At 33.2% G+C, this 20,964-nt stretch overlaps 1 long non-coding RNA gene across 1 annotated transcript in view; it reads left to right on the top strand.

Moving 5' to 3' along the window:
- LOC144581928 (uncharacterized) overlaps positions 1 to 4,247 on the top strand; it is a 173,116-nt gene extending 168,869 nt beyond the window's left edge. Inside the window, exon 3 of the long non-coding RNA XR_013533378.1 lies at positions 4,072 to 4,247. This is a non-coding gene — a long non-coding RNA (uncharacterized LOC144581928). The remainder of the gene's footprint in view (positions 1 to 4,071) is intronic.
- Positions 4,248 to 20,964: the final 16,717 nt, after the last annotated feature.

Genomic DNA, 20,964 nt, shown 5'->3' on the forward strand with positions numbered 1-20,964 from the left:
CTTAGTCTTTCCTTATAACTTTCTCAGAAGAGCTTCATTTTGTCATAATTTTGTTTTGTTTTCGTATTTGGTGTTACTTGTGGGCCTAAAAAAACTTATCTACTCCAAAACATTGTCGTTTATGCTGCCTGTATATTTTGGAGCATTTAGTTAATCCAAACACAAGTTTATCCATTTATAGCTGATTTAGTAATGTTTTTCATTAATTACATGCCATAACTTTGATGGTATTCACAACTTGCATTATCAACACAAATTTTTTTTGTGTGTATTATTGTTTTATCTTTCATATGTTGGCAGAAAATCATACTTTGGGATTGGGAAGCATAGGTAAAACCACATAAAATTTCCCTACACCAGTTTTGAACTAAATAAGACATTTAGAGAGATGATGAGTAAAATATCAGCATTATTACTAAGGAAGAATTTTAGAGAATGTGATGTAGAAGCGGCAAAATGGACCTGTAAATATAAGCAACCTCCCAAAGACCTTGAAGACACTTTTTCCAAAGAAGCCTTCCTACCATTTAGAAGTTAAATGCTATCACACAAAGTCTACCCATAGTGAGAAGCATGTTCTTGGATGCATCCTCTAGGAGACCAGAGCAAGAAACTCTTGTAGGCAGAAAGAGACAAAAGTAGCTGTGCCACCCACTCACTTTCTGGAAACTGAGAAAGGCTGAAAAAGCCCAGGTAGCTTTTTGGGACATGCTTCTAAGGAAAGAGGAGGAGAAGGACTTGGTATTTTTCCTACTTTTTTATAGCTATCATATGAGGTCATTAACCTTGTTACCAAAATTATAGTACTAGAAGTATTATTCTTCTTCCCTTTTTGGTGGGTTTGTACAAGACGTGATCTAAATACATGCATATACAATATTAGCTTAAAAACAGGAAAAACAGCAATCATGTAGAAAATGTTATAAATTAAACTAGATAGAAATTAATAAATTCTTATAATTAGCCCACTCCATTAGCAGCATGGAATGAAACAAGACAAAACTGTCCCCACATTTTCTCAACTGTAGAACATTTTCATGTGAGTAATCTGCATGACCTGAAAATAAATAGGATTATTTTAGTTATATTTGTATATATTTTACTTCTATGTTAAGTATATATTTCACTTATACAACTTAAATTATGAATGGCTTCTAATCGTGTCTGCATTGAAATTTATGCTTCTTAACTTGACATTGGAGCTGTAAGATTAGACTTTTTCAACTCACTATGTCCTTAACCAAAGATTTTCTCTGCCCATTTTCACTTTACCTGGTAATTTCTGCTCCCTGTTGTTTGCTTAAATTGACTCATATTGATTTTCAGATAGCGAGTAAAATGTCACTTTCTCAGAGAAGCCAACTTTCACAGCTTAATCGAAAGCAAATCCCTATTGCTATAATCTCTTAATTAACCAATTTTTAAAAATATTTTTTATTTTCCTAGTAAACTTAAGCCCCATGAGGGTTTTGTTTAGCTCTGATTGCTCAGTGTCTACAGTACATGGAAATCAGTAGTCTCTCCCAAACCAACTTTTGAATAAATGAATGAGTGAATGAATAAATTAATCTACTCAATCTTTTTCCACCTGCTAGAAACGTAGCTACACCATTATTATTTATTTTCTTGGATTACTAAAATAACCTTGTAAAAATCTCTGAATCTAATTTTATCTTATACTAATCCATTATTTATATCCTCTTCACTACAAAAGAATGATCTTGTAAAGTATAAATCTGATCACTATCACATCTCTTTCTTAAAGCTCTCCTATTATATTCTGTTGTACTAATAAAAGATAAAAATACTCATTATAATGTGCAAAGTTCTACATGACAGGTTTCAGGTCACACCATATTTCTTTGTTTCTTTTCCTCTGTCACTAGACTAGAGTTACACTGAAATTATTTTTTTCCTTAATTGAAAAATACAAAATCAAACATATTTATGGTATATGTAAGTTTTGTTACATGTATACATTGTGAAATGATCAAATCAAGCCAATTAACATATCCATCACCTCGCATGCTTATTTTTTGAGGTTATTTAAAAATACTCAGTAATTTTTACATTATTAGAATCATCATGCTGTGCAATAGATTTCCAGAATTTATTTCTCGTCTAATTGAAACTTTGTACCCCATAGCCAACATCTCTCCATTTATCAACCCTGTTTCACTGCTCTCTTGAGTACAACCACCAATGTACTCTCTGCTTCTATGATTTCCATTGTCTTTAGATTCCACATATGAGAGATCATGCAGTATTTGTATTCCTATGCCTAGCTTATCTCATTAAGCAAAATATCCTCCAGACTCATCCATGTTGTTGGACATAATAAGATTTCCTTCTTTTTAAAATCTTAGTAGTATTCTGTAGTGTATATATACCACATTATTTTTATTGATTCATTTGTTGATGAGTATTTAGGTGATTTCCCTATCTTGATTATTGTGAATAATGCTGAAATAAACATGAGGTTGCAGGTGTCTCTTCAACATACTAATTTCATCTACTTTGAATCTACATGCCATAGTGGGGCTGCTGCATTATATGGTGGTAAATTTTCTGAGGTGCCTCCATACTAATTTCTAAGTGGCCATACTACTTTACACTCCCACTGACAGTGTACATAGCATCTCTCCACATCTATGGCAATACTTATCTTCTATCTTTTTGATTGAAAGCTATTATTATGAGTTTGAAGTGATATCACCTTGTGGTTTTAATATGCATTTCCCTGATGACTGGTAATATTGAGCACCTCTTCGTTCACCTGTTGCCCTTCCATATGTTTTCTTTTGGGAAACGTCTACTCAGGTCCTTTGCCCTTGTTTCCGTAAGACTATGTATTTTTTTTTCTGTTTAGTTGTTCGCTTTCATTATAAATTTTGGATAACTCCTCGTTAGATATATGGTTTACAAATATGTTATGCCATACCTCAGGTTGTCTCTTTATTCTGTTGATTGTCTCCTTTGCTGTACTGCAGCTTGTTAGTTTGTTAGATCCTATTTTTCTATTTCTGCTTTTGTTGCCTGTGCCTTTGATGTATTATCAAAAAATCATTGCCCAGACCAGTGTCAAGCAGGTTTCTTCTCATGTTTTTGACAAGTAATTTTGCAGTTTCATGTGTTATGTTTAAGTCTTTAATCCATTTTGAGTTGACTTTTGTGTATGAGATGAGGTACACTTTCAGTATTTTGCACGTGGATATTCAGTTAAAATTACTTTATTCTTAATCACAACTAGCTTATTTCTGCTTCAACTCCTTCACACATGTTGATCGTATTCCTGAACCCAAACTTCCTATTTTTCAACCTTTCAACATTAATAATTCTTGAAGTCTCTGCGTGAGTTTTGCTTCCTGTATAAAGACTTCTTGATGCTTCTATGAGAAAGAAAGTATGCCATCAGTTTTATTGTCATTGGTGGTCACAAGTATAATTGGTCTGACGTACGGTTTCCCCACAAGACTAAAAACTCCCTGAACATGGGCATGGCTCATCATATACAGTACTGTGTGAGGAACACAGTAGGAAATCATTACATCTTTTTATAAAGTAATAAATTATTTAAAAAATTTGCACTACTGAATGAGACTTTTAAAAGTTGATGAATGATTTATTTATTTATTTATTTATTTAATAAATACTTATGAAATACCATTTGAAAGTACTGTTTAAGAGTCAGGGAATACAACAAGGGAAAAACAGTCTAAAGCCTGGCCCTTGGAGAGCTTATATTCAGATAAGGATAATAGATCATAAATTAAATAATGAAATATGCAATATGTTTGAAGATGATGATAAGTTCTAAGAGTAATAAATATGTAAACAAGGTGATGGATGTTGAGTAGTGTTTTTGTGGGCTGGAAAAAGTGTAGGTGGTTCAAATGAACATACAAATATACATAACTGGGAAGTGTTAGGCATATCCTCCTGTCCCTGAACTAAATAATTCTTCCTCTTAATTTTTTAAGAACACTGTGAGTCTTTGCTGAGCCTCATTAGAGACTATATTGAGTAATCCTCTGATATTAATGAATCCTTATAATTTTCTTTTGATTTTAGCCTGAAGAATTTTACAATGAGAAGTGAGATACTCCTGAAAGGTAACTTAAACCTTCATGCAATACAAACCTCTGAAGCTGGTGCAATAGTGATTTAGGGTAACTTTACTAAACTTCTATAGTCTTTTTTCCTAGTTTTGCCATTTTTTGAGGTGCATGAAAAAGAAGACTCCTCATGTTCCACAGATGATTTGATTTCCCAAGCTATACCCAGAAGAAGATGCAATGTGAGGACAAAAAAAGATTAGTTTAAGAATCAGAAAACCCATGAACTCATTTTAGTTACTCCACATTTTGCAAGTATCATTTTCTCTGAGCCATGAATTCTCTTGTTGTATAATTGTATTAATAATTATTTGCCTGCCTCATATCCTGGCTATTGTGAGGCTCCAAAGAGATCATGTGTTTTAATCTCACTAGTCAATTTTAAAGCAAATATAAGGTGATACTTATCATTAACTTTAAGGGCACATAACTAAATTCTCTTCAAGAAAAATAGGTAATTAAAACTTTCTAGTTATTAATTCATGCCTATATAGATAAGAAACAAAACAACAACAATAAAAAATATTTCTCTGAAGATTTATTTAGCCTGTTTTCAGTTAAGTTAGGATTATTAACTTAAATTCTGTATATGTATATCCTTTTAATCTTGTATTGGCATAAATCTTATATTAGCATTTAAATTGCAGAGATACATCTATGACTTAAATTGAGGGATGTTTGAAGATAAAAATGATTTTCTGTTTTTATTCATCTACAGAAATTTTTATATAATTCTTAAGGATGTAATGAATACTTTAATATAATATTTTATATTAAATTGGGCAAATGCCAAATATCTTCAAATTTCTTCTAGGAAATAATAAAAGAAGCATGAGTTTGTAATTTATAGGGATATTTCAATATTTACCAGACTTAAGTTATTCTTTGTAGCTGTAATATATATCTTATTTTTTAAATTATTATTATGATCTGAAAAAGCTACATTTTGGAAAATAGAGAAAATCTTTGAAGATTTACTGGAACAACAATATTTTATTATCTCAGATTTTGAAATTTAGTTTTCAGGCAGATGCATATCGTTTAATTAATATCTTGTTGCCATTGTATTATTCAAGAATCCATGACATTTAAAACTCATTCACTTGATTCTGAAGTCATTCGCTCTACTCTGAAACCATGAACACTACTGAGTTTCTATAATCCTGTCTTCTCATTTTTATAAAACTGTTAAGCATAGAGTAAATGCACATTGGTTACTCTAGGTGTATTTTATGTTTTTTTAAATAATTTTTTGAGGTCTTATTACTATGTAAGGAAAAAGTAGCATATTAGCTTGAAAGACAATTATTTTATATAATATGTACATGTATTTTAATTATAAATTTTCTTCACATAAAAATTATGCCATGGATTCCATCTTGTGCCTGAAGATTCTATTTTCTATATTAATAGAAAGTTCACATTAACTATTCTAAACTTATCACTATAGTACCAATCCCAACTTCTTTCATTCTTACAAATGGGAAAGGCTAAGTAAATATTTTTCCAGACTGGGTTATTTCTGTTTATATGGAAAGTATAATTTAGTAAAGTCCTGCTCATGCCTATGATGATAAAACATTGTTCAACGCAACTGTTCGAGGTTGGGATGAATACTATCTGACCAATTACGGCAAAATAAAAGTGATCACATCAACATAATTAGCTCATTCTTTCTGTGAGCACTGTAGGAAAATTTATAAGATGTCTTTCTTTCTACCCTGGGCCCAGTTCACTAGCCTCACTAGAATATCTGTGCTCTAATTGTCTGGTACTCTTGCTCATGCTGTCCTGATGTTTCTTCTGGGTAGAATGCTTACTCCCACTTTTCAACTTGTGAAAAATGTTTGTCCTGCTTAAACCTATTAGCATAACATAGACGTCATACTCAGAGGGTAGACAAAAGTTGTTTGAGTTTGAATACAACTCCGCTAATAATCTCATATGTGCTGTTGAGAAGCTTACCTGACCTCTCTATGGCTTAGTTTCCTCAGATGTTTTATCAGTCAGGGTTCACCAAAGTAATAGAACCGATTGGAGATTTTATGTATGTATATAAAACTGATTTATTATAAAGTGTTGATTCCTGATTATGGAAGCCTAGATGTCTCAAAATCTGACATCAGAAAGCTGGAGTCCTGGGAAAGCCAGTGGTGTAGGCTGAAGACTTGGAAGCAGGGAGCTGATGGTGTATGTTCCAGTCTAGTTCTGAAGGCCTAAGAACCAAGAACATTGAGTGACAGGGAAATTCATTTCCCAGCTTACCAGTTAGGCAGAGAGGGGGTGAATCCTCCCTTTCTCTTTCTAGTTATGTCATCAGTGGGTTGACTGCTCTCCACTCACATTGAGGAGGGGAATCCACTGTACTCAGTCTCCAATTCAAATGCCAGTTTTTTTTATGAAAACACTCTTACAGACGTAACTGAGGGAAAAAAAAGTTAATTAGTTATCTGGGCATCCTGAGACCAATTAATTTGACACATAAAACTAACTATCACAGATGTTTTAAGGGTTAAGATTAAAACTAGTCTTTTAGGTTAGATTATGTTTACCTTTTTTTTTTTTGAGACGGAGTTTCACTCTTGTTACCCAGGCTGGAGTGCCATAGCGCGATCTCGGCTCACCACAACCTCCGCCTCCTGGGTTCAGGCAATTCTCCTGACTCAGCCTCCTGAGTAGCTGGGATTACAGGTGTGCGCCACCATGCCCAGCTAATTTTTTGTATTTTTAGCAGAGACGGGGTTTCACGATGGTGACCAGGATGGTCCCGATCTCTAGACCTCGTGATCCACCCTCCTCGGTCTCCCAAAGTGCTGGGATTACAGGCTTGAGCCACCGTGCCCGGCCCATGTTTAACTTTTTATATTGTCAGAAGGAAGCCACTCAGGGAATACGAGAAACTTAAAATGTTATTTGATGAAGAATAAGTACCAGTAGCTGTTTCCTATTATTTTAAATTGTTGACTGTTATAGCCTTCCTTTCCTTTAAGTTTTCATTTAAGTCTTATTTCAAATGTTATATTTTCTGTTGAGCATTTTACATTTTCTAAATGAATCATTGCTTATATCATCTACTTTTTATAGCGTTAGTGCTGTGCCCTTATGACATGTATTATGATGGGTCAGAGTAAGTTTTATATGTCTTTTTTATTTCCACTAACTAGTGAGTTCATTAAGAAAATGAAGTTATTCATTTGCATTTTCTTGTGGTTGGTATTTAAAACTTTTCAGATTGCTTACAAATATTTCCATGTAAACACATATGACTCCTCATGAAGATGAGCAAAATTTCAGATACATCATTGATCTGTGTGCTTTTAAAATATAACTTATAAGCCAATTTAGAGAAAAATATTTTTACTTTGCACTTAAAAGTACATACATATTACTTTGTATAAAGGGTAATATCAAGTTGAATATTTTAATAAAATCCATCTAAAAACTTTGCTTTTTTTATTTAAATATTTTCCCTTCATCGCTGAGCAGATTTGCAACCAGAAAATATAACTAGTTTTCCTCACCAAAGGAATTGAAAATTGAATTCTCTCTCCTCAAATGACCGAATATCTTTATAATTTTGATAAAACGTAGTAAGAACTAAGCTTTTATTTTCCTGTACTCTTGTGGAAACTTTTGTCCCTTGGTATTCTTGCACTAAAAATAAACTAATAGAAAATGGAGTGTCACTAAATTAGACATATTTTATAAAAAGCACATCCAGGTTAATTAAAAAATACCTTCTCTTATCTGGTACAATAACAGATGAAAATTTGTGAAGTCTACTGATGAAATTTACCTAGATATGGAAAATATTATAAAATATATATTTTGTGTCATTGATGTATTTGTAAAAATCATAAAACCAACAAGACCCAAAAAAAGCAAATAATACAATAATAACAAGAACAATAAAAGGAAGCATGAAATCAAACCTGGGGCTGCATTGGAATCACATATCAATTTTAGCATTAGACTTGATGGCAGCAGACTCATGCTTCTGTAGGGGTTGAAAATAAATATATTTTCCCCAACATGGCTGAGTCCCCTAAAACAAAAGACAGATTTACAAAAGACAAGTGTAAAAATTTATGTTTCACATGACACAGGAGCTTTCAGAAATCAAGACCCAAAGAAACAGAGAAAGCTGTTTGTATTTATGCTATATTTAATGATGTCATAGGTGGGAGCAGTATGATTGGACAAAGGGGCATGATCTAATAAACTGGGAAGAGTTTAGCCAGGTCTATATGTTCAGATTACTTTCTTTGTCTTAAGAGATAAGGACATGTCTTTCCTCTGGGTATAGGGTGGATACCTCTCAAACGAGGGTCTAATGATCATCAGAGAACTAGAAATTATAAAAAAGAATTGCTGGCATCAGAGGCAAATGTTTACCCAAGCAACTTAGTGGAAAGCAGAATTGGAAATACCTAATTAAAATTAAAATTTTAAAATGAATTGTACTCAATGAAATTGGGGGGAAAGATCCTACTTATGGAACTCATGATTCCAAAATAAAAATGTCCAACTCCATGCCAACATTAGAAAAAAATAACCATAATTATAATCTTCTCTGGACAATTGAGTATAGTATTCAGATTTACAGATTTGAATGTGTAGTTAAAAACTGTAATGATTAAAAACAGGGTTCACAGGTTTATTTTAAGTGAATAAGGTGAATAACAAATCAGTTTATTCTCTTAAAAGCAAATACAAATCTTTTCTAGTGTCATGGGTTCATAACATTCAAGATGATTTTGAAAGATGGGAACATTTCATCAAATAACAAAGCTTATTATAAAGGTATACTGTGTGAGAGATTTTTATTTTTGCAATAGTGTATAAAACAATGAATAAAATCAAGTAGAGATAAAAGAAAATGATACATACATTTACCTGGATTCATGATGTATTATAGAGATAACACTGCAAATCAATGGGTAATTGACTAATTAATACATATTATGTGATGGTGGATTATTCATAGTAAAATATGAACTTTAGCTCATGTCAATAAATAAATCAGGTCCTAATACAAAACTAAATATATTCTGAAGAAAATACAGAAGAACACTATGGCCTTAGAAACAGTATCTTTAATAATGAAAATAGAGAATATAATATAACAATAGGATAGAAAAAGATTTCAAACAAGATACATTATAAAAATTATAGATTAAATAATTTATCTTTTAACTATATTAAAAGTATATAAATAACAAATTCCATGGTCATACAAGGTATAAATGTATACTTGTATATTTGATTATGTACAAGTGGCATTGAAGTTTAAAAAATTATACCAATGGTACTGAAAATTAGAAAAGAAATAAGATATTTGTAATACATGTAAATAATAAAGGATTATATATAAAATATGTTAAAACATGCATATTAAAAATTAAGAGATATGACAACTTTAGCTTAATTATGCAGCTCAAGTGATAAAAACAGCATTACACAGAAGTGAAGATAAGACATTTGTCATAAAACTTTATATGACATTATCATTATCTTCAGTTCTCTTGCTAAACTTTCCACCACATCTGTAGTTACTTATTCCACTGAAGTCTTAACTCCTCAAAGTCATTCCATGAGAGTTGACATCAAGTTCTCCTAAACTCCTGTGAATGTTTTTATATTGATATCCTCCCATGAATCACACATCTTCTTAATGGCTTCTAGAGTGGGAATTCTTTCCAGAGATTGTCAATTTACTTTGCCGAGGTTCATCAGAAGAATTGCTTTTCATGGCAGCTATACAAAGGTATTCTTTTAAAATGAGACATGAAAGTCAAAATTACTCCTTGATTCATGATTTGCAGAATAGATGTCATGTTAGCAGGCATGAAAATATTAATCTTATAGTACATCTTCATGAGAGCCCTTAGGTGACCAGATGCATTGTCAATGAGGGGTAACATTTTGAAAAATATTTCTCTTTGTATTTACAACTTGGCTGTTTCTTGCAAGGGGCCTACTTTTGCTGTCTTGGCTTTTGACCTGTGTTCTTTACAAAACACAATTGTTTCTGGCTTTTGATTTAAAGCGAGAGATGTGTGACTCCTGACTCTTCCTTTTACTTGAGCACTTAGAGGTCCTTATAGGGTTTTTAATTGGCCTAATTTTAGTATGGTGTCTCAAGCAATAGCAAAGTCTTAGGAAAGGGGCTGGGGAGAAAATTGGTCAGTGGAGCAGTCAGAACACACACAATACTTAATAAGTTGGCAGTCTTAATGAGCACCATTTGTGGTACCCCAAAATAATTACAATAGTAATATGAAAGCTCATGATCAAAGATTATCATAACAGGTATAATGATAATGAAGAATTTTGAAATATGAAAATTACTAAAATGTGATAGAGACATGAAGTCAGCATATGCTATTGGAAAAATGGAGTCAATAGACTTGCTTGATACAGCTTGCCATAAAATGTCATTTATTAAAAATCAATATTTGTGTTATGCAATAAAGTACAGAAAAATGAAGTATGATGTGGTTTGGCTGTGTCCCCCTCAAGTCTCATCTCTCAGGGGCTTACACCCACCCCCTTCACTTTGCACTTCTCTTTGCTCCTGCCATGTGAAGAAGGAAGTGTTTGCTTCCTCTTCTGCCATGATTTTAAGTTTCTTGAGGCCTCCCCAGTCCTGCAGAATTGTGAGTCAATTAAGGCTCTTTCCTTTATAAATTACCCAGTCTCAGGTATTTCTTCATAGTAGCATGAGAACAGATGAATACAGAAAGTTGGTACCATGAATCAGTTGCTACTTTAAAGGTAACTCCAAATGTGGAAGCTACTTCAGAACTGGGTAACAGGCAGAGGCTGGAACAGTTTGGAGGGCTTAGAAAGAGACAGGAACATCTGGGAAATTTTGAAACTCCCTAGAGACTTTCAGGGCTCAGAAGACAGATGTGGGAAAAATTGGAACTTTCTCGAGACTTGTTGAATGGCTTTGACCAAAATGCTGAAAGTGATATGGACAATGAAGTACAGGCTGATATGATCTCAGATGGAGATGAGAAACTTGTTGAGAAATCAAGTAAAAGTCACTCTTCCTATGCAGAGACTGGCAGCATTTTATCCCTGCCCTAGAGATTTGAGGAACTTTAAACTTGAGAGAGATTATTTAGTGTATCTGGTGGAAGAAATTTTTAAGTGGCACAGCCTTCAAGAGGAAGCAGAGCATAAAAGTTTGGGAAATTTACAGCCTGATGATCTGACAGAAAAGAAAAACTCCTTTTCTGAGGAGAAATTTAAGAAATTTGCCTAAGTAATGAGTTAAATGTTAATCACCAAGACAACAGAAAACAAAAATGCCTTCGACACATGTCAGAGACTTCATAGCAGCCCCTCCCATAACAACTCTGGAGGCCTAGGATGGAAAAATGCTTTGATGGACTGGGCTCAGAGACTCCTGCTCTGTGCAGCTTCAGGACATGGTGCCATGTGTACCAGTTGCTTCAGGTCCAGCCATGTCTAAAAGGGGCCAAGGAACAGCTCATGCCATTGTTTCAGAGGGTACAAGCTCCATCTCTTGGCAGCTTCTAGATGGTATTAGTCCTGAAGATGCACAGAAGACAAGAATTTAGGAGGTTTGGGAACCTCCACCTAGATATCAGAAGATGCAATGTAAATGCCTGGATGTCCAGGAAGAAGTTTGCTGCAGAGACAGAACCCTCATGGAGAACACCTGCCAGGGCAGTGCAGAAGGGAAATGTGGGGTTGGTGCACCCACACAGGATCCTCACTGGGGCACTGCCTAGTGAAGCTGTGAGAAGAGGGCCACCATCCTCCTGACCCCAGAATGGTAGGGCCACTGACAACTAGCACTGTGTTCCTGGATAAGCTGCACTCAATGCCAGCCTGTGAAAGCAGCCAGGAGATTTGGCTGTATCCTGCAAAGCCACAGGGTAGAGCTGCTGAAAGCTGTGGAAGCCCACCTCTTGCATCAGTGTGCCCTGGATGTGAGACATGGGGTTTAAGAAGGTCATTTTGGAACTTAAGATTTAATGACTGCCCTATTAGATTCTGAACTAGTATGGGGCCTGCAGCCCCTCTGTTTTGGTCAATTGCTCCTATTTGGAGTGGGTGTATTTACCCAATGCCTATACCCTCATTTTATCTAGGAAGTAACTAACTTGCTTTCAGTTTTAAAAGCTCATGGGCAGAATACACTTGCCTTGTCTCAGATGAGATCTTGGACTTGATCTTTTCAATTAATGCTGAAATGAGTTCAGACATTGAGTGACTGTTGGAAAGGCATGATTGTGTTTTGAAATGTGAGAATATGAGATTTGGGAGGGGCTAGAGGCAGAATTACAGGGTTTGGCTGTGGCCCCACCCAAATATCATCTTGAATTGTAGTTGCCATCATCCTCATCTGTCATGGGAGAGACCCTGTGGGAGGTAATTGAATTATGGAGGCAGTTACTTCCATGTTGTTTTCATGATAGTGAGTGAGTTCTGACAAGATCTGATGGTTTTATAAGGGGCTTTCCTCCACTTCACTCTGCACTTCTCTTTGCTGCCACCATATGAAGAAGGACACGTTTGCTTTTCTTTCCTTGATAACTGTAAGTTTTCTTAAGGCTTCCCCAGTCTTGTGGTACTGTGAGTAAATTAAATCTCTTTCTTTTATAAATTATCCAGACTCAGGTATTTCTTCATAGCAGTGTGAGAACGAACTAATATAAAGTATACTTGTATATCAGAAGGAAAATAAAAACATGTCATTTTTCTTATTAATAATATGCAGTACTTTAAAATTTGAAATTCATTGTGATTATTTTGGTAATTTTAAAGAAATATTCATTTTGCATACACACACACACACACACAAATACATACATACACTTTTTTTTTTTTCCGTAACAGAGTCTCGCTCTGTTGCCAGGCTGGAGTGCAGTGGTGCAATCTAGGCTCACTGCAACCTCTGCCTCCTAGGTTCAAGTGATTTCCTGCCTCAGTCTCCTAAGTAGCTGGGACTACAGATACATGCCACTATGCCTGCATAATTTTTGTATTTTTAGTAGTGATGTGGTTGCGCCATGTTGGCCAGGATAGTCTCAATCTCTTGACCTCATTATCTGCCCGCCTCAGTCTCTCAAAGTGCTGGGATTACAGGTGTGAGCCACTGTGCCAGGCCTGCACCTATTTTCTGTATTCCTATGTTTGTATTCTTTTTAATATATAAGTTCTTTCAAATTTTATAATTTTAGAACCATCAAATCTGTGTAGAGCTCTGCTTGTTGGTGATTATAAGTTGTATGTTTGTAAATATATTTATATTATTTTTATTTATATTTTATTCATTTCAGAGAAGTGAAAATACTTTTCAAAACAAATAATTGGAAATAGATGTGTAATGTCTAACCTGTTTTCTCACGACATGGAATTTCTTGTAGGAGAAAAGTTTGGAGTTTCTTTAAATAGTAGAATAGTTGTTCCCAGACATTAAAAATGAGAAAATGGCTATTTGTATTGAATTTACAGCATTAATATATCTTTGAATAAAGTTAGTGTTTCTTGATAAGCCTTGCAGCTTATTACCTGCTTTAGCATTTATACAACATACCTTAGAAATTTATTCACCCTGATCCATCCATTATAAGTAACAGGATAATGTGATATGAGCTATATTGACATTTTTCTCTGTTAAAATAAAATCCCTAACAACAAAACTAATCTTTGAAATTGTTAGGTTAGTTACATTTGTAGCTCAAACCAGTACAGATGGTGGAACATTATCAGCAATTGAAAATCTCAGCCAGGTACAGTGGCTCATGCATGTAATCCCAGCACTTTTGGAGACCCAGGCCAGGGCATCACCTTAGGTCAAGAGTTTAAGAACAGCCTGACCACCATGGCAAAACCCTGTCTCTTCTAAAAATACAAAATTTAACTGGGTGCAGCTGTGGGTGCCTGTAATCCCAGCTACTGAGGCTCAGGTAGGAGAATTGCTTGAACCTGGGAGGTGTAGATTGCAGTGAGCAGAGATTGTACCACTGCACTCCAGCCTTGGGTGACAGAGTGAGACTCTGTCTCAAAAAGAAAAAAGAAGTCTCTTCACCAAAGTACCACATGTTCATAAGTAGAATTATGAAGGCACAACTAATAGGCAGTCCTGGGACGTTTATTATTTTTTTAATTTTCTCCTTTTTTCAAGTTGTAAATTTATGGCCAGATTGGTCTATTATTATGTTGAGGTTTTGCAAATTAATTTCAGTATATTACGGTGATATTTGTAGGTGTTTAGGTCAATGATATTGTAGACAAAACATTTTATCTTTTATTTTCTTCTCATTGTCATTAAGTACTGTTCTAAATAGGAAAATAATGCAAACAATTTTTTTTCTAACTTGCAGTATAAAATCTTCAATGTGCTTCATTTTACTTAATTTATATATCTTGTATTTTATTCTTCCTCTAGTTTGTTTTTGCTATCTTGATAAGAAAACAATAGTTTTCAAGTATTCAATTGGATAATTTTGAAAGGAAAGGTATTAAAAAGTTGTTTATGTGATACATAGAAAAATTAAATGGCAATAAGCTTTCATTACCACACAAGCAGTTAATACCCGCTACCATGAGCTAGAAGAATATTGACATTCGAAATTTTAATTATAAAACTTCAAAGTGTTTGTGCTTGGGAAATAGTTCTCTCCGGTAATACAATTAATGAAATTTTGAGCTGTGACTAATAAACATTTAATAATGATTATATTAGACTTTATTCTCCTTGGAGTATTCTCTTGATGTGTACAATATAAAACAGGTGCCATAATATTCTGCAGATACCGGAGCTTAATAACTTTTACTGAGCTTGACATTATTCATCTAGAATCAAGTCACTTGCATTGCTATAGCTTTGGGAACCTTAATCAGGAGTTACAGAGTTTATAGTAAAAGTAATATAATATGGTACATTCAAGATGAGAAATTATTCGGTTTCATTATGTTGAAAAATGAATATTATACTTTCAATGTTTTGGGATTCAAGAATAGTTTATTAGAACAGGCAGAAGTAGAGAGGACAAAACAAAAACAAACCCCAAATACTTCTACCTCAAGCAATTTTACTGCTTGACAATTCATTTTTTTGTTTTATCTATTAAAATCATTGTAATAGCAACTGTAATATATCTGTTAGGTTACTCACAAAAAGTTTTCTGAGAGCAAAAGAACTTGAGATCTTGTTGTATATTCTCATTTTTCTTTAAGTCTTGAATAAATTATTCTTTCTCTAAAAAATTATGAATATGAGAAATATCTATGTTTTAATCTTCACATTTTTCTAAGCACAGATATATTTGGATTTGTAACTGGAGTAATTTCTTATACTGGTATCATGCTTTTTCTTGCTTATAGTCCAATCTCCATATCATCCCCAAAGTGTATATCTGATTGAATATGAAGCAAGGAGTTGTTTGCTAATTAAATAGGTACCTCTGAATGAAGCCTGTCTTTTTCTTTACCTTATGACTTGGGTATTTTACATTTCAAACCTGATGTTTTACTACCCTTGTGGAACCTATAGTTGTGATAACTATCTATGCTCTGAAGAATATTTTTCTTAGGCATTTACAGGTTTATCTCTGACATACATGTAAAATTGCATCTTCTAAGACTTCCATAATTGCATCTGGTCCAAAATGATACTACAGTCAGTTTATGTAAAATTTTGTTGGCTTATTTATTTGTTTTTGGTTGTAAATTCAAAGCCCTATAATAACAAGCATTTCTTCCTATGAAAGTAGTGGTAGATATTTTATCCAGCTAAAGATGGCCATAATTCTATTTGCTTTCTTTAGTTCTTACACTAGACAGAGAAGCATATTCTGTCTTATTAAATTCTCTGTTCCTGCGTAAGTCCTACTACTAATTCTTTTTTACCATTCGATTCCCTCAAATCCATTTTTTCTCTATGAGTGCTAACAACTCCTTTTCCAAGAAAGAGAAACTTATAACAAGTGCCTCTAATCTCATTCTCTTTTAAACACACTTTTAAATATCAGTGTTTAAAAACAAAAAAGAGCTAAATATGTAATGTTCCAAAGCCATATAAAAGAATGGGTAATTTACATGAAGTCTTCTACCCAGAGTTGTGAAAAGAAATTTCATGTCACACCTGCTGGCCCAGGTAATCTGTAAAGCTGCCCTGAAAACAGTATTTTAATGAATCATTAATATCCCGACTTTCATAGATTGCAGGAACAATGTAAATATATTTCTGCTCTAGTTACTGTCTAGTCTACCTACATGAGTAATAATATACAATTATATTAGATCGTAAATAACACCTGTCTAGCAATGAGAATTGATTTGTTCTTAAAGTGAAATAATGCCATTTTTGAATTTACATTTGTAACTCAGCACCTTTAACCATATGTATTTAGCAAAGTGTAGACAATTAAAAATGAGGCCACAGTTTAAAAAAGTATGCATCTCATCCCTATTTCAGTATTTTCTCTCTTCCAATACTGTAAAAGAGAATATTTTCACTGTCCCTTAGCTACTTACCTCCTCGGAATTTGGTGTTTTAATTTAATACATCTTTATAAATTGTTTTTGAAGTCAATAATTATCTTTCATAGATTGCTTACAAATACAAATGTTCTTTGACATGTCTGAAGAGATGACAAGTGTTTGTTGGTACAAATAAATATATGGCATGTTTAAACATATTTTTAATACAATGTGGTTCGAATTCTTTACCTAAAATTTTAGATTCAGTGGATCAGAGCTTTCAGCACTATATTTAATATGTAATTTACCTATATAGATTTCTTTGTACTCTTTCTATGTGGAAGAATATACAAAATATTATAATGGGGATTATTCATGATCAGTCAATATTTCAATGATATTTATATTTCAAAACACCCTTAAGTTGTTCAGATAATTGTAAATATGTTGGTTTTTAGGGGAATTCAGAAAATGCATTATTATTAATAAAATGATCAGTATTTCAAGAACTATACTTTCTGAGGAAGATAACATTCCAATAAACCTATAAGACTCAATAAGGCTGAATTGGTTTTGTCCTAAAATATATACAAAATATTCCAAATTTATAGAAATATGTCCACTTAGTAATCTGAAAGAATAAAATTTTATAAAAATCTCGTCCTAATTAATTTTTTTTTTCTGGCAAGGCTGTGGTGTACTTGCTGTTTATTAAACACTGCTACTTACTGCCAGAATATTATTTCTCCTTCTTAAGTTCTCATTTAATTATAAAATATTAATTGTGCAATTTTTGTTTTCTTGTTTTTTTAAACCTTTGCTGGGTATATGTCAGTTCAGAACTCCAGTTCATTCTGTCAGTCGTGCATGACTATCTAAAGTAATTTTCTTATTGTACTTGTATTAACAGAAAGAAGCCAATTGAGTATGTAATAGATATAAGACATTTTGCATATTACAATGTATTACTTCCTTCATGTTGAGAAAGTTGATGAGGTTAACTCTTGAAGAGGCTAAGTCACTTACTGAAGGTAACTCTTCTAATTAGTATACAAAGTAGGTATTTTAGAAAATTAAGTTTGAGATTTGACACTCTAAGAATTAAGCCTCTTCATTTGTTTCAGCCACACACTAATTTCTGTGAGTAGAGTGGAGTTTATTTTCTTTGAAAGGTCTAGACAAACATATGTGTGACTTGACACAGGAAAGCATTTCTGGAATATATAAAACTTGAGACAAGCTGGTGAGTCTATTGGTTTATGAAGCATTACAAACCATGTTAGAGATCAGGTTGCATGTGTTACAGTTTAAAATGTTCATATTTATAATGGTAGGAATAGAGAGTGTTTAAATGTGTACACATATTTTGTAGTATGACAAATAGTTTCATGTGAATTACATGTTTGACAAGTATTGTGCTCTTGAGCAGGTCAGAAAGCTAAAAATTGATTCCGAGTAATTGTTTTTATGTGTACTTAAAATTACGTAAGAACTAATTTTACTGAATAAAACAACAATTACAAATTAGCATTGAATGCAACCATGACTATTTTCTTGCTTGTGGATTGGTAAGGGTAAATAAAGAAGAGAGGATGGGAGATTATGAGATACTTTTTCTGCTCCAAAACGTTCAGAACCAGAAAATAAATATTTGAAATATCTTATGCTTTATTATTAAACACTTTCTTTAAAATGTACACATATTTCTTATACAAGGACTTTGATAATGATGTATATTCAACCACTGTAAAACAACAAGTTCACCATAAATGCACTAGAGACTTAATTAGATTTCAAGTAAGCAACTATTTAAGTTTCCCTTGGTGCATAAAATCTGTCCCGGACTATTGAATAATTGTTGGAAGATTTAAACATGAATTAAGATGGCATTAGTTGCCTGCTTAACTAAAGGTTAAGGTCATCAGGAGTAGATTCTTTGTCTTTAATACTATAACATACACTATGTAAATAGGATGCTCAAAACAGTATGAATACATTTGTGTAAAGCTATTAAGAATATAAACTACTGCACCTCTGCTTACCTGCTCCATTTGCCTCAAAACTACCTTAACATCTTAAAGAAAGATTTATTTTTGACTTTCCATATATTTTTATAGGAAAATAGTTCAGGAATAAAGACGTTTCTATTTTACAAGGTTTTTGATGGCAAGGCAAAATTAATTTCCTCAATGTTATTAGGGCCTCTGATTTTAAAGAGGGCATTAAATCATATTCATAAAATTTTCCTTTATGTCCCTATGCAATAATTTTCTTGAATATACATAAATGTGCACCTAATACAACATATGTTGATTTGAATTGTAATTGTTTTTATATTTTTCCAAGTCAGTTAAAGTTCATAATTGCCTAATAAAACACCATATTCTGTACTTACTTTCATTGTAATATACAACAAGCTGATGTTGTTAGTGTTTCAGCAAAATGAAACTAATAACTAGCTATAGGACATTGATGAAAAGTATCAATTTAAAAGATGTATATTAGAATTTAATCTTCTCAATGACATTGAATTAGTGTTCATTTTTGAGTTTTAAATATCAAGCAATACACATTATTTCTCTTTGCCTCTATAATTATTTTTCAGCTTCAAATTATTCTAGAAATAATTGAGTGCCGTTGTAATCTAAAAGAAACAATAAGTCAAATGTTCAACAGACCGAACTATATAATTAAAAGACTATTTTTCCCCCATTAAGATAAAGTGCTGATTCTGCTAAATAACTGCTTAGAATTAATATCTGATGGTGAATAACTTAGTAATGCAATTTTAATTGAGCACATCTATTTTTTTTCAATAGAATTGTTTTCAATGTATTATTATATAGGTTAGAGAAGATGGAACTCAGACATATTGTCAATCAATACAAAGTATAAATGGTATAAATGTGTATTTTATTCTCTGAACATATTTTCTTCTTTACTGATGATCCAAAAGTATAATTAGTGCAGTTCAGTACGAAGTATTTAAAACCTAATTGAAGGTTGCTTAAAAGTATTTCACGAATAAACAGCAACATATAAATTAGCTTTACACAACATGGTGGATCTTGATATTTATTACTATTTTTGGTGTTTTTTTGTTTTTGCTTTAATTAATTAATTAATTAATTTTGAAGTGGAGTCTTACTGTCGCCCAGGCTGGAGTACAGTGGCGGGATCTCGGTCACTACAACCTCCACCTCATGGGCTCAAGCAATTCTCCTGCCTCAACCTTCCTAATAGCTAGGATTAAAGGCGTGCACCACCAAGCCTGGCTAATTTTTGTATTTGTAGTAGAGACGAGGTTTCACTATATTGGCCAGGCTGGTCGTGAACTCCTGAACTCCTGTGATCTGCCCACCTCAGCCTCTCAAAGTGCTGAGATTACAGGCATGAGCCACTGCAACCGGCCTTTTGGTAGCTTTTAATGAGGTGAGAACAGCAGAAGGGCTATGTACATATTAAACAAGTATATCAAAGGATATTTCGATGCTAGCTACATTTCTAAGACAATTATGTTTTTTTTCTTAAGTTCATAGGTACTACATAAGAGTAGAAAATTTCATAACAAGTTCCTCAAATTTCCTATTAACTCACTAAGGTTTGATTAACCTCAAGAAAGTAATATCTTATTTCCATGATTCTCTCAGGGCATTTCAATGTCTCATAAAATGGGGTGACCAAAATATTCAGTAAATATAGCTATTGGGCAAGCCAGTAACTAGACGATTTCTCTCTCTCTCTGTCTCTCCCTGTCTCTTTCTCTCTTGTGTGTATGTATGTGCATATATAGCCTCTTCAAATCTGGTGTACTGACAACCTGCTGTGTTTTCTAGACTCAAGCAAGTACCTAATATATGTTCATTTTTATTTCCACTAGAAAAAGAAGGAAAGGTCTGGTTGATAAAATCAACAAGGAAGCTATAAATGACAGCTCCTAAATCAAGTAATCCCCCTGCCTTAGATTCTCTGTAATTGGAAATTTGATTGCACAGTGCCATCTCAGGCCATAAGAGATAATTTAAAGAACAATGGTTTATACTAAAAAGTAATAAGCACACTTTGATATTTCTCTAGATTATAAATTTCAACTTGTGGGTTGATTCAAAGACCACGTCTTTCTAAGGGTAGTTGGGTTATTTAGGTTGAAGCCAATTTACTCTGTATGTAAAGGCTCCTTTCTTTTTTTTTTAAATTTTTTATTGCATTTTAGGTTTTGGGGTACATGTGCAGAATGAGCAAGACAGTTGCATAGGTACACACATGGCAGTGTGTTTTGCTTCCTGTCTCCCCTTCACCCACATTTGTCATTTTTCCCCACTAAATAAATATTTGTCAATTTGTCTTAAGGTTTGGGATCTAAGCTTGACATTTAAGAAGC

Source organism: Callithrix jacchus, chromosome 3 (genome assembly GCF_049354715.1).
Source record: "Callithrix jacchus isolate 240 chromosome 3, calJac240_pri, whole genome shotgun sequence".
NCBI lineage: Eukaryota > Metazoa > Chordata > Mammalia > Primates > Cebidae > Callithrix > Callithrix jacchus.